General features: G+C 42.6%; 1 pseudogene across 1 annotated transcript; it reads left to right on the top strand.

Annotated features, from left to right (window-relative positions):
- The first annotated feature begins 7,052 nt into the window (after positions 1-7,052).
- LOC116092366 lies at positions 7,053-7,941 on the top strand (annotated as a pseudogene). Its single transcript, XR_004119221.1, has one exon. The product of XR_004119221.1 is annotated as a 40S ribosomal protein SA pseudogene (transcript).
- The last annotated feature ends 6,659 nt before the right edge of the window (positions 7,942-14,600 follow it).

The following is a 14,600-nucleotide window of genomic DNA, read 5'->3' as shown; positions in this document are numbered from 1 at the left end:
AAAAACAAAAAACCTTAGTTTAGACTTTATCTTGTGGTTCACTCTTATGAGGAGCATTTTAATCAAACATAGTAAGCTTAGAAAGGAAAAATACATAATGCATGGTTTAAGAATTAAAGGGGCACCAGGAAGTAGAATGGAGCTAAATCCTGACTTTAAGGATATTAAATGTATTTAAGGGAGTGATAACTTCAGGGCAAGATCCCACCCAGCTAAGCTTATTGTTTATGCATTTGCAGTTCAGTGAGGGGTAGTGATATCACGTTATGTGTTCTTATGACCTGGCAATTATTTTTATTTGGACATAAGAAGATATGATTATGTCTCAAGTTGACAAGGGAAGGATAGATTGTGATGGCTATTCTCAGTTGTCAACTTGACTACATCTGGAATGAACTACAATCCTGAACTTATAAAAGATCTTGTGAAAAGGTAAAGAGAGGCTTAGGTCTAGGCATGGTGGTACATATCTTTAATCCCAGCATTCAGGAAACAGGCATACAGATCTCTGAGTTTAAAAATCAGTCTACAGAGCAAGTTCCAGGGCAGCAAAAGAGTTGGAATTTTGGAATGGTAATGTATATCTTGTGATGTTGGAAGTATGTGATCTACTATTTTGATTTTGATTTTATAGGGATTACAATTAAGAAATTGCATGAATCTCAGAAGAGACTTTGAGCTTTTAAACATAGTTGAAACTGTGATAAATGTATTTTGCATTATGCTATGGCCAGGTATAACCTCCATAGAATCATATGTTTGAAAAAGCCTTTGGGAGCCAGGGAGTGTAATGTGGTGGAAGTAGCACTGTTAGGAGGTTTGGCCTTATTCAGATAGGTGTGGGCTTATTGGAGGAAGTGCTTCACTGCATAGCTGGGCTTCAAGGTGTCTTAGTGCTCAAGCTCCACCTTGTGCAGAAGAGAACCTCCTTCTGATTGCCTGTGGAAGACTGTCTTCTGATGCCTTCAGATCAAGATGTAGAGCTCTCAGCTCCTCCTCCAGCACCAAGTCTGCCTGCATGCTGCCATGCTTCCCACCATGATGACAATGGACTGAACCTCTGAAGCTGTAAACCAGCCTCAATGAAATATTTGCATTTATAAGAGTTGCCTTGGTCATGGTTTCTCTTCACAGAAATCCAAACTAAGACAGTGTCCAAGTGAGTCATTTTAGTCTAATGATCTCCCAAATAAACTATTGTGGTCTGCTTGCTCAACTGAGTCTTTTCAAAATCTAAAACCTGGGTCATTCTTTAAGAAGTTTCTTGTTCCACTGACTTGATTCCAATATGTCATCAATTTTAACATTATACTATTGACTAAGGATGGGGAGATAAGAGGCCTATTTTTAAGGTAAAAATACATCAGAGATAGTGTTTATGTATAGAACTTGGCTTAGTTGTAAATCTATGTTAAAAGGCTAGGGTAATCACTGAAAAACTTTTCTTTTTTTTTAAATAATTCCTAACAGTCTGAGAAAAGAGAGAAAATGGGATAACATAAAATTTTTAATTAAAACCATAAATGAAATAACAAGAAGATAAAAACAGAAAAAGACAATAATAATCGATACAAAATAGTAATATGACAGATCTCAAACTTCTATATCAATAATCACCTTATCATCATGTTTTATGTATGCCAGTGCTATGTTGTTAGGTTTGCATACCAAGAGCTGGTATGTAGACATTGATAATATTTATCATACAATGCTCCTTGTCTTACTCAGTATTCATTACTGCAAAGAGACACCATGACCACAGCAGCTCTTATAAGAGAAAGTATTCAACAGGCCTTGTTTATGATTTTAATGGTCTAGTCCATTGTCATCATTGCAGGGAACATGAATGCACGCAGGCAGACATGATGCTGGAGAAGTATTTGAGAGCTCTACATCCTGGTCCATGGGCATCAGGAAGATGCCTGGCTTGAACTTTTGAAAACCCAAAGCCCACCCCTAGTCACATTCTTCCTCCAATAATGCCACACCTACTCAACAAAGCCACACCTCCTAATCCCTCTCAAGTAGTGCCACTCCCTAATAACTAAGCATTCAAATATATGAACCTATCAGGAGCATTGTAATTTAAATCACCACACTTCACTTTAATTCCTAGTAACTTTCTGTGTTCTAAAGCTCACTTAGGTATGAAATTAGCACAGTTTATTCCATTTCTTTTGATTGGTGTCAGTGTAGTATATATTAGTACATCCTTGTATTTATAATCTATATGTGTCTTTATCCTTAAAACGTGTTTATTTTATACAACATATAGTAGGATCTAGTATTTTTATTCATTCCAATAATTTCTGTCTTTAACTTGATATATTTAGACAATTTTTTAAACACAAATGAATGACCAAGGTATGAAAAGAAGAAACTTTAAATGCATTTATTTACTTTAATGTAAGACATGGACCTAAAAGGTCACTTAATGTGAACTTCTAACTACATGGCATTCTGGAAAGGAAAAATCATGAAGATAGTAAATGGGTCAGGAGATGTCAGGGATGAGAAAGAAAGCAAGGTGAAACATAGTTTTTAGGACAGTGAAGTTACTTCATGTTAATACTGGTCAGGGGGCACATGTACTATATATCTGTCCAAACAGAATATACAACGCTGATTTAAACTAAAGACTCTGGACACTTATTGTATGCCAATGAATGCACATTAATTGTAACAAACACACCTCTCTGATATGGAGTTCGTGTGTATAGGAGGAATGTATATGCTGGAGTAGGGAACATGAGGAAAATCTCTGTACCTTTTAACTCAAGTTTTTGTGAACCTTCCATTATGTTTAATGTTGTTTATTAAGTATATAAATATATGAATACACATGCACACACACATGCATACACATACACACATACACACACACACACACACACACACACACACACACACACCAAACCTTCCCTAAGAGCACTTAAACATCTGCTGGGATGAGTAGGCCCCTAGGAACCATGCTCAGATGATGTCCACCTCATGAACGAGTTTCAGAGACCCTCCTCACAAGAGGAAGCAAGATGGAGAAAAAGCAAAGAAAACTTGATCAGAAAGCGTCCTAGTCACTCCAGTGAGCCCCTGGCTGATCAAGGCTGGTCCTGGTATCAGCTCATCACTGCTCTCAGATCTAGCGTTGTCTCTCTGGGTCTTGGATATCCTAGCTCATGTAAGCTTTCTATGGAAATGCTTCATACTTATCAGGAAATCACAGGCTGCATGCTGACCAGAGAGCAGATGGTAAGGTACAGGCATCTCTTTCAAATGTTAAAGCCACACCCCATAGTGCATGCTTACTTTGCCCACATGTAGCTGGTTCTAAATAAAAATTCCACCCAGGACTCCCTGCATTATCAGTCACAGAATGGAGGGAGAGGTCAAAAATTTAAGATACAGAGAGACAAACAAATCAAAACAAAAGAGAATTTGGTTTTATAAATACCACCAGAAGAGAAATGAGAACTGAAGGCAAAATCCATGGAGGGCATTGAACATCATTTGGATGAGCCATGCTGCCACCTCTGCTTCTCCCTTCTGCTTTGGCCCTGTGTGATTGTTTATTCTGGCTTAGATTCCACCATCCCATTTTGTCAGCTGCCCCCAAGTATGAACTTAGACAGCAGAGCTTAGGCACTCGTTCTATCTTTGGAAGTTCTTCTTCTCTCACCACTAAATATAACTCACCCCAGCTGTCCAATGCAATTTGTGATAGACCCTCACAGTGACCCACTCATACTACCAGAGAAAACAGAAATGATCTATTGAATGTGACTGTGCTCTCCCAGGCACTGCCTCATTCTTCTGCCATCACAATCCACTTCTCTGTGAAGATTTCTTGAAAACATTTGATTCTAGTAATAGTTGTTAGGTTTTTAAGTCAGGTATGGTTGGTGTCTTGCAGGTTCTACTGTTGAAACAGAATCCTCAAGACTAAGATAATTATATCATGTTCAGATATGTTTCTTGTTCTTGAACTGAGAAGTTCAAGAGAAAGATGCTGTATATGGTAAGGGCCTTCTTGCTATATCATCATCACATGGCCGAAAAACATAGGCAAGGAGACAAAGAGCTTGACTTGTCTTGTTAGAACACTAGTATTCTCACTATGAGGGTGGAACCCTGATACTCTATTACCTTTGAAAGGCCCCACCTTACAGTGCTGTTACAATTAGTACTTTGGCATTAAATTACATGAGCTTTGGAGAAGATTGTGTTGTCCTATTGGTGTTGCCTGGGATTTGGGGCTCATGTTTACAATTCAGGGATGAATGGAAAAGCTTGAATGGCTAGTAAGTAAATACTAATATACTCATTTCTCTAGCAACAAAGCCAAAGAAATAAGACAGCACAGTGACCTTGAACTGTGCTCATACATGGTGCTTTTCCTCTGACCAGTCATCCTAAGCAAGAACCATTTGAGAACATGTGATTCATTTGTGCACATTGTTCTAACCTGAGCTTTTAATTTTAGACCAGGGATCGAAGTTAAATATTTCATGTGAACAGACCAAGAATAGAAAATGAGGTGAAAAGAAAAATAGAAAAGCAGCCATTACCCAAATTACAACCTTCATGGAGCACTGGTGACAGATCAGGCATTGTGCAGCAGATGTCTTTGTCACCTGGTAGTCCCCAGCCCACTTCAGTATTCAAATCCTTGCCCTCTTGGGTTCTACTTCCTCCACAAGGAAACTACTTGCCTGCATGCTCTCAAAGTTGTCTATCCTGAGTGAGTTACAACCCTTAGATGGCATTTTGGACTTACCTGTGATCTGGAAGTATTCTGTCTTCCAGTTCCTATGTCTATGGATAAATTACTGGATCATTCTTAGTCTTGGTCCTGGCTCAAATAACAGCCTGAAGTATAATTAAGGTATCTGTGGGTACCTCATGGAGTGGACATGGACTATTGCCTTTCCCCAGTCTTCCTCTAGTGATGTGAGTGTGTGTGTTGAAATTTATTACCATGGTGACACAGAAGGTGGGACCACTAGGAAGTGCTTAGGTCATGAGGGCTGTAATCAGGATTGAGATTCATGTCCTTAAAAATGAACAGCAGAGAGCGGTCCCCAGTCCCTCCTCTCTGTCATATAGGGGGACAGCAGTCATCCAGCAGGAGGATGCAGGAGCAAAGACCCATCTTGAAAGAAAGAGCTATTCCTCATGAGACACTGAGCTTGCCAGTGCCTTGATCTTGGTCTTCTCATCCCCAGAAGTAAGACCTTGTGAATGAATGATCTAGTCCAAGGTATCTCATGTGGCAGCAGGGATGGATAACTTCCTGTTTTCATACCTACACTGGGATGATAATATCCCAGTTTCTTCATGTTGAGGAGTCCAAGGGTTCAGGAGTTCTGGTGCTAACTTCTGGATTTTAATGAATAATCTTTATGTTATACTCATAAGACTTGTTATTAAAATAAAATTTGCTGTACCTCAGCCACATTTGGTTTTTCCAAATTTTTAGTTTGGGAGACCATTGGGCTAGGAACCTCTATAGTAGGAAAATATCATATTTCTTCACCCACCCAGGCTGAGAAAATTTGATTGCTGAAGAATCCCATTCCTACCCCTGGCTCTCCACTGATACCAGTCCCAGCTCAGCCTCCAGGAAAATGCTAGACAAGGCTCCAGCACACTGATTAATGTCTCCTAGACCAGACATGGACAAATTCTATGGTAAAGCCAGTCCTATTACAGTCTAGCACCACAGAACTTTATAAATCCCACCACTGAAATATATGTCCTATTTATAGAGTGAGCTAAATCCTGTGGCAATGCTATTCATCAAGCCCCATGTGGATCTCCCCATTCCCCAAGTGAGGTCAGTGAGCAGGAAACACAAGTGGCAGAAATAGTTTAGTTGGAGGACTTCGGCTGCAGAGACTTCCTCCCACACTGCCTTCTAGGAGGTTAGAGATGTGGACTGAAGCTTTTGGGTAATAATCCAAGACAAGATTCGGTAGCTGCTTAATGCTTCATAGACAAGCTATATTTAGATAACAAGGGAAGGGCATAAGGAAAAGAATTCTTATAGTCTGCTGGAAATAATAAAGGCTGTTTTATACTTAGAAGCAAGTTCATGTTACATGCATACAAATACTGAATGTCAAAGAGTTAAGGATTTGCTTTATGGAGCCAGGCATTGTGGTGTATATTTTAGTCCCTGTGCTTGGAGGTAGAGGCAGGTGAGTTCAAGGCTAGCCTGGTCTACATAACAAGTTCCAGGACAACCAGAACGACAAAATCTTGCCTCATTTTTTTCCTCACAGTAAATGGTAGAGGAAAGTTTTAAGGCAGGAGACCTGATCTCAGCATGCCATGCAACAGTGTCTAGAATGCATGAGATCATGGTCAAGTTTCAGCAAAACTGTGGACTATCAAACTTCGACTCCTGGGTCCCAAACCACCTTTTCCTAATCTTGGGCACTAACTTCTGTTGCGTTTCACACCTAACAGCCATTATCCCTCAACAACTTAAGCTGCTGGGCAGTTGAGTGTCCTCTGAGATGTGTGTGTGTATGTGTGTGTGCGCGCGCGCGCGAACTTCTAGGGCCTATGATCTAGACAGTCACAGGTTTTGGCACAGTTAACAGTACCAGGCCTGAGTTTCAAAATGTAGACCAAGCTTTAAATCTAATCAGAAAGTGGTTAGTTTCTCCCATAATATTCCCCCCTGTATTGTACCAGTGGGTACAGGAACCTGAAGCAAACCATGGAAGAACACTGCTTGCTGGCATACTCTCAGACAGGTCCATGATTAGCAAGCATTCTTATATAGACCAGAATTACCTGTCCGGAAAATAGTATTGTCCACAGTGGGTGGGACCTTCCTGCATTAGCGAAACTAGTCAAGACAGTTCCTCACTGACCAACCTGAAAAAGATGATTACTCAAGTGAGACTTTTTTCCTGGTGATTCTATGTCAACCTGAGAGTTAATGCTATTGAGGGCATCTGGTCTAGCTTTTCCATGCTACGCGGGGACGGGTCCATACGGCGTTGTTCTTGATTCCCATTGTAACTTAAAGGGAAACTTTCACAATGTCTGGCGCCCTTGACGTCCTGCAGATGAAGGAGGAAGATGTCCTCAAATTCCTTGCTGCAGGAACCCACTTAGGTGGCACCAATCTTGACTTTCAGATGGAGCAGTACGTCTACAAAAGGAAAAGTGATGGTATCTACATCATAAATCTGAAGAGGACCTGGGAGAAGCTGTTGCTCGCTGCTCGAGCTATTGTTGCCATTGAGAATCCTGCTGACGTCAGCGTCATCTCCTCCAGGAACACTGGCCAGCGAGCTGTGCTGAAGTTTGCTGCTGCCACAGGAGCCACTCCCATTGCTGGCAGCTTCACACCTGGGACCTTCACTAACCAGATCCAAGCAGCCTTCAGGGAGCCACGACTTCTAGTGGTGACTGATCCCAAGGCTGACCACCAGCCCCCCACGGAGGCCTCTTATGTCAACCTGCCCACCATTGCTCTGTGTAACATAGATTCTCCCCTGCGCTATGTGGACATTGCCATCCCATGCAACAACAAGGGAGCTCACTCAGTGGGTCTGATGTGGTGGATACTGGCCAGGGAAGTACTCCGCATGCGAGGTACTATCTCCTGTGAGCACCCATGCGAGGTTATGCCTGATCTTTACTTCTAGAGAGACCCAGAGGAGATTGAGAAGGAGGAGCAGGCTGCTGCGAAGGCTGTGACCAAGGAGGAGTTCCAGGGCGAATGGACCACACCAGCTAGCTCCTGAGTTCACTGTGGCTCATCCTGAGGTCGCCGACTGGTCTGAGGGTGTACAAGTACCCTCTGTGCCTATCCAGCAGTTCACGACAGAAGACTGGAGTGTGCAGCCAACCGCTGAGGACTGGTCAGCAGCTCCCACAGCGCAGGCCACCGAGTGGGTTGGAGCCACCACTGAGTGGTCCTGAGCCGCTGCAAACACCTGAGCAGAGGGAAAGGTGGAAGGAAAATAAAGTTCCTAAAATCTAAAAAAAACCTATTCCAGTCTAGAAAACCCGTGTCTGTCTCCTCCCTGCTTTTTACCGTCAGCAGGTGGCTTCATCTACTCAACGAAGAAAAACTAACTTAGTAGTCAGGAATGGCAACTTCCTGCCACTACACAGTTATCTACTTCACAGCCAGCCAACCTTCCCTCTCCCCCAGTACTTTCTCCTCCTCATTTTCTACCAGCAGCTTCCTCTTGGGCTCTGAACAGCTGGCATCCTAAGCAATAACATGTATTTCAGGTCGCTCCTTTCCTGTCTGACTCATCTCCCTCCCAGAAGACTTGATCTTACTCTAACTTGTGAAATCACACCTTGTCTTGACCAGCTTCCTGTCATCCCTTCCAGAAGAAGAAGAAGAAGGAGAAGAAGAAGAAGAAGAAGAAGAAGAAGAAGAAGAAGAAGAAGAAGAAGAAGAAGAAGAAGCTATCTTGCCTCTGTACTTTGCCTCTGTACACTTTTTAGCCCTCGATTTGATGGATTTCTTTGCATCTTTAATGCAATGTGTTTATTAGGGCCAACATTTGGAAATGCCAGGTTGTGTATCTTAAATGAATAGGAATTTGTTTCTTGTAGTGGTGGATGCTTGGAAGTTTTAAGATCTAGGTATCAAGCTGGGCAGTGGTGGTGCACACCTTTAATCCCAGCACTTGGGAGGCAGAGACAGGTGGATTTCTGAATTCAAGACTAGCCTAGTCTACAGAGGAGTGAGTTCCAAGACAGCCAAGGCTACACAGAGAAATCCTATCCCGAAAGACATTAAAAGAAGAAGAAGAAGAAGAAGAAGAAGAAGAAGAAGAAGAAGAAGAAGAAGAAGAAGAAGAAGAAGAAGAAGAAGAAGAAGAAAAGAAAAAAAAAAGTTCTAGGTATCAGCCATTTGGGGTTTAAGACTTTAACAGATGAGTTTGAGGACATATCCAGCACTTAAGATGTTCCTTCTCCCTTGAAAATTCTGTTCCCACTCTTGACTCTCTCTCCTGAGGGAGCCAAATAGTTGGATTTTTCCCCTGAGGGTCACTAAGCCTTTGCCTGACTCTTGAAGAGTATCTATCCTTGACTACTCATGTGTGTGTGCACATGTGTGTGTGTGTGTGTGTGTGTGTGTGTATTATGCACACATGGAGGTTTGATTGATATCAGAGGTCTCATTGGGGTTCTTCTCTATCATTCTCTGCCTTGTTCCTTTGAGGAAGGATCTTTTGTTGAAACTGGAGCCAGGCTGATAGCCAGCAACCACACCAATACCCGTCTTGCCCCCCAGTGCTGGGATTACAGGTACATGGTTACAAACACACATCTTTACACTTGCACAGCATGAATTCTTACCCACTGAGCCATCTCTCAAGCTCCCACCTCTACAGCTCCTGCCACGACCTTATCATCTTGCAGTGTTAGCTACCTTATGCTGACTCTCATTCATTCACAGGACACAGCCACCAAGTACTCAGGTGAATTGTCGTATGACTGCCTGGTACTGAAGAGATCAGTCATGGAATTCATTTTCTTTTCCATCTCTAGATTGCCACTCGTTCTGGATTCTCTCTGGCTAGGTGGCCCCAATATATCCCAGTCAACAGAGTCGAAACTCTGTGGCCATCCAGAGCCCTTACTATTCCCAACAAGTTGCATTCTTTTGCTTAATTCAACAAATCTGACCTCCTCAAAACTATTGCTAGGCAGTGGTGTGAGAGACTGAGTGTCTGTGACATTTTAAAGTCTTCATAGCCTTCTTAATAAACTAAAGGTGTTTTGTGTCTCTGACACAAAATTTTAACTTTCTTTTACTCTGGCTGACATTTTAATTTCTGTATTTGCTTTTACTGGTCTTTAAATTTTGCATACAAAAATAGGTTTCCTTAAGGCATTTTCATAAATATATGTTCCTATTTGTCCCCCAACCCAGTGCTCTCCCCTACCCCCTTTTCTCCCTCTCATTGGTCTCCTTCCATCCCACAGGTAGTTTCTCTTGCTTTTACTCCACATGCATTCCTGTGCATTCTCCCAGATCTGGTTCCTCCCTTTCATAATGCTTTCTACTTTCATATCCAACACCCATACATATTTGCACATACAAACTCATGCATGCACAGATACTCAAACACATGCCCACAGATACCTATACACATGCACACATTTATATACACACTCATACACAGGCAAACACATATACATTTAAGTCTAGATTTTATATGTGAGGGGGAAAAGCAAATGTTTTCCTGCTTTCAACAGCTTTCCTTTCATTTTCCTAAAAACATAATTATAGCAAAGAAACCAAACCTACAGTAGCAATAATTAAAGTTGAAATCTTGATGTAGAAAGAATTAATACAATGCCAAGGAACTTACCTTTGCAGAAGTTCTCAGTCAGGAAGTAGAGTGAGGTGTGCATCATTGGGATGATGTGAGAGGGGAACTTCTCTTACCTGTGAGAGCACTACCTGACACCTGTTCTATCCAAGGGGACCACGGTATAGAACAGAATAAGAGCAGCAAATGGTGTGGTTATAGAGGATGACACATAGCTTCACTCAAGGACGGTTGAGTTGTTCAGACAGATGAGTTTGAGGACACATTCAGCACTTAGTGTCCTGGTGCACTAAAGGGTGGTGCATCAGGGCCCCCCACTTTGCATTCCAAAGATCCCCCAACAGAATTCTGTTGTTGCCTGTACCACAATGAGTTACAGCATTATGTGGCTGCTCTTTCTTTCTTTCTTTTTCTTTTTTCTTTTTTTTGGTTTTTCGAGACAGGGTTTCTCTGTAGCCCTGGCTGTCCTGGAACTCACTCTGTAGACCAGGCTGGCCTCGAACTCAGAAATCCGCCTGCCTCTGCCTCCCAAGTGCTGGGATTAAAGGCATGCGCCACCACAGGCCAGCTAATGGCTGCTCTTTCTATAGAGGATAAGCTGTTAGACACCAAGGTCCATTCAGTGCCTGGAGCACAGGAGGTTCTCAGTTTATTACTGCTGAACAAATAAAAAGTGAACCAATCAGGATGCAGGGAACTGACAGAGAGGTGGGGCTGCTTCTTCAAAAACAAACTAGAGGCATTTTGCACCCTTCCCTGGATAACATGCTAAGTTCTTTCCAAAGGAATTTCATTGGAATTTCAAGGCCTTGGAGGAAAGCTAATAGTCAAAGGAGGTGGACTCTGGTCTGGACACAAATCATTCACAAGAGATAGCTCTGCCACGAAGCTCCCTTCTTGAACAAGGCAGTGGCAAAAGAAAGGAAGACATTCTCTCTCTAGCTGCTCTTCCCTTCCCCTCTCTCCTTCTCTCCTTGCCCCTCTCCCCTTCCCCATCTCCCTCCCTTTCCCCACCCTGTTCCTGAAAAGTTTTGATCAAAGGAGGAAGAATGCAGTCTCAATGTCACTGCTAACATTCACCAATACTGCATTTCTACCCTGACCTCAAAGCCACTTCTCCGAATAGCCCCAGGAGATTCGCTCTTCCCTTCCACTGGCATTCACCTTCACACTAACCAGTACTAGCCCCTTCACTGCCATCCAGTGACACACGCACGAATGGGTAAAATGAAGCTAGAGCACCTTGCTATTATTTTTCCTAACTGCTTTGCAAGGGTCAAGCCTTTCTGCAGACAACTGCACTTGGCAGGAATTGTCTTGCCTTCCCAGTTTGCACAGCGGGAGCAGGTATCCTAGGCACCTTCTCCAGATTCCTCCTCTGAGACTGCAATGTAGGAGCAGGGCTGTATTTGTTGAGTGTGTCTTACAAAGGCAGAAGATGGATGTAGAAGGTACTACGCATGAATGCAATCTCTGGAGAGTCCCAGCCTTGGTGTGAACTTGACTGCAGGTTCCACTTCAGAGCAAATAGCTTCCAGACACCCACCCAATCAGTCACAGGCTACAGGGGGATGTCCACTCCCTGGCACTTCCAATCTTACCAAGACTAGATAAATTGGCCCCAAGGGTTAGTTCAACCTTCTAAAGAGGTTCAGGCCATTAGCAAAGTGCACAAGAACTAGGAGACAGAACACTAACTTGTAAGGAGAGCCACCAAGGAAGCTTGATCGGAACTGTGACAGCGTCCATTGTGACAGGACACAGCAAAGCCATGCATTAGCTGCACAACACTTCACTGATTAAACTTTCATTGGGGAGATTTATAGATGGCTAATGAGTTCTTAATATTCATGGTTTGGCCTTTTGAGGACAATGTCTGAACCTAAGATTTCATTAGGATTGACTCTACTGGAGAAGGTCCTGAGAAAATGGAATCCCATTCATTTGGTTTAAAGACCTCCTAAGTTTTCTGAGCTTCTTTGCCAGCTCTGACAAAACATAGCACAAGAAGTCACTCATGTCCCCATAGACCAGGCTCTGTGATGTCAGCCAGCTTATACCTTGAAAGAACTGAGTAGGGAAGACAAAATGTGGTAAGACATAGATAGTCATCTACCTTCTGTCCTGCTGCAAATGTTGGGACTCCTTATTCAGGAAGAATAGTGTCATTGGATCTACAAGAACATAGCATACCAGGGCTAAAGGTAGGTGTTCTCAGCCTCTGTGTAAAGCTATACCCAAGGGACAGACTGGTGCCTGTACTGGCTGGGTTTGTGTGTCAATTTGACACAAGCTGGAGTTATCACAGAGAAGGGAGCTTCAAGTAAGGAAATGCCTCCATGAGATTCAAAACGAGTAAGGCATTTTCTCAATTAATGATCAAGGGGGGAGGACCCATTGTGGGTAGAGCCATCCCTGGGCTGGTGGTCTTGGGTTCTATAAGAGAGCAAGCTGAGCAAGCCAGGGGAAGCAAGCCAGTAAGGAACATCCCTCCATGGCCTCTGCATTAGCTCCTGCTTCCTGACCTGATTGAGTTCCAGTCCTGACTTCCTTTGGTGATCAACAGCAATGTGGAAAGTGTAAGATGAATAAATCCTTTCTTCCCCAACTTGCTTCTTGGTCATGATGTTTTGTGCAGGAATAGAAACCATGACTAAGACAGTGCCTCAGGATTAAGCCCCATGGCCCTCCACCTGTCCCTGATGGCCAGCATCGCTGTGAGTGCCTGGAAGATTAACAAGCCTCTAACTGTTGTGGTAACACACTCATTTCCATCTTTCTTCTCTGACAAGATCAATTTCATTTCCTCAAAAAGTTATACTGCTTCCTAGAGTCAAAAACGGAGAGAGAGAGAAGGCAGCTGTGATCTGAGAGGAACATGGAATTAGCTGAGTTCAAAAGCTTGTCAAATGCCTCTAACTGCAAATACTTTGTTTTTAATGATGAGCTTGGGAAAAAAAAAAAAACCTACTTGCTTTTTGCCTCCAGGCTCCGACTTACTTCTTTTAGAAACCCCATCTGGCTTTGAAGGGAAATATAATCCATATGTTTGAATTCCTATTAATCTAACTCATCCCCATCACATTTATGGGCGAGAATTTACTGCCTATGAACACTTTAGCCTCTTGGATAAGACAGTCTGCGATTTCTCTCCTCTTCTCTGCTTTCAGCATCTCCTTTCTTCCTTATTTGTCTCTCCTTTCTGTTCCTCTGCTTTATTGCTTCATGATTCATTCTCTCTCTCTCTCTCTCTCTCTCTCTCTCTCTCTCTCTCTCTCTTTCTCCTTTTTAAATTAAAAAAAATCTAATATTTTTCGGAGACATTACATCATATGTATTTCATATGTACACGCAATGCTTTGAAGTACAAGCTCTGCATTGTGGGATGGTTACATCTATGGTTATACATTCTTTGACCAGCTCTCTCTGTCGCTCCCGCCACACTACCCACATCAGCCCACAGCAAGGACCATCTGTTCTCTGCTCCTCCAAGATCACCTCCTGGTTCCACATTTGAATGAGATCATGCAGCATTTCTTCCTATGATAATGCTTCCTGCAAGAGTCATAGACTATTTAACAAAAACCCAGGTGCCAGGCACAGGAAAACTTCCTTTGAGTTTTTGATTTAGGAAGTCCTGAACACACACACACACCCCAAATATAGGCTGCTGCTTTTGCCCTTTGTTGCCTCCCAGAACCCGGAGGTAAGTATTGCTGAAGACACCACACACTTTGGGTATAATAATTGGAGGAATAAAGCTGAAACTGACCCAGAGGTCTTCCCCTTGGAACTAACTCTCAGAGTAGCGGAGGGGCTATGTAAACTGCCAAGGGGAAAAAGGAATGTAAACCTATCCACCAGTAAAGGCTGCAAACCACAACAGCAGCAAAGCGTGATATTCTCAAGGGTACAATAGTGGCATTTATATCTTAGGGGTAACCAACAGCTACCTATTGGATTTAAAGCCAACTCTGAGGGAATTCATGCCTGGTACAATAAACCTAGCCATCTAAGTATGGCTGGTAAGGTCAGGACCATAGAGGAGACCCTACCACTGTCATAGTCTTAAATATAATCCCGTTTCATTCTAAATATCTATCCTCATCTCTAAGGTAACTATGTTTCTAACTCCTTATTTAAGAAGCTTCCTTTTTTTTTTTTAACAACAAATAAAGACAATCACAGAAAACCACAACTGGTCAAAATGTAAAGAATGAGTAACTGTGGGGATCTTAACCCCAACTGAAACATACATTTACAACATAACCTCTCTAC

Source organism: Mastomys coucha, unplaced genomic scaffold, assembly GCF_008632895.1.
Source record: "Mastomys coucha isolate ucsf_1 unplaced genomic scaffold, UCSF_Mcou_1 pScaffold15, whole genome shotgun sequence".
NCBI classification, from domain to species: Eukaryota; Metazoa; Chordata; class Mammalia; order Rodentia; family Muridae; genus Mastomys; species Mastomys coucha.
This window is presented reverse-complemented; position numbering and strand designations above follow the sequence as displayed.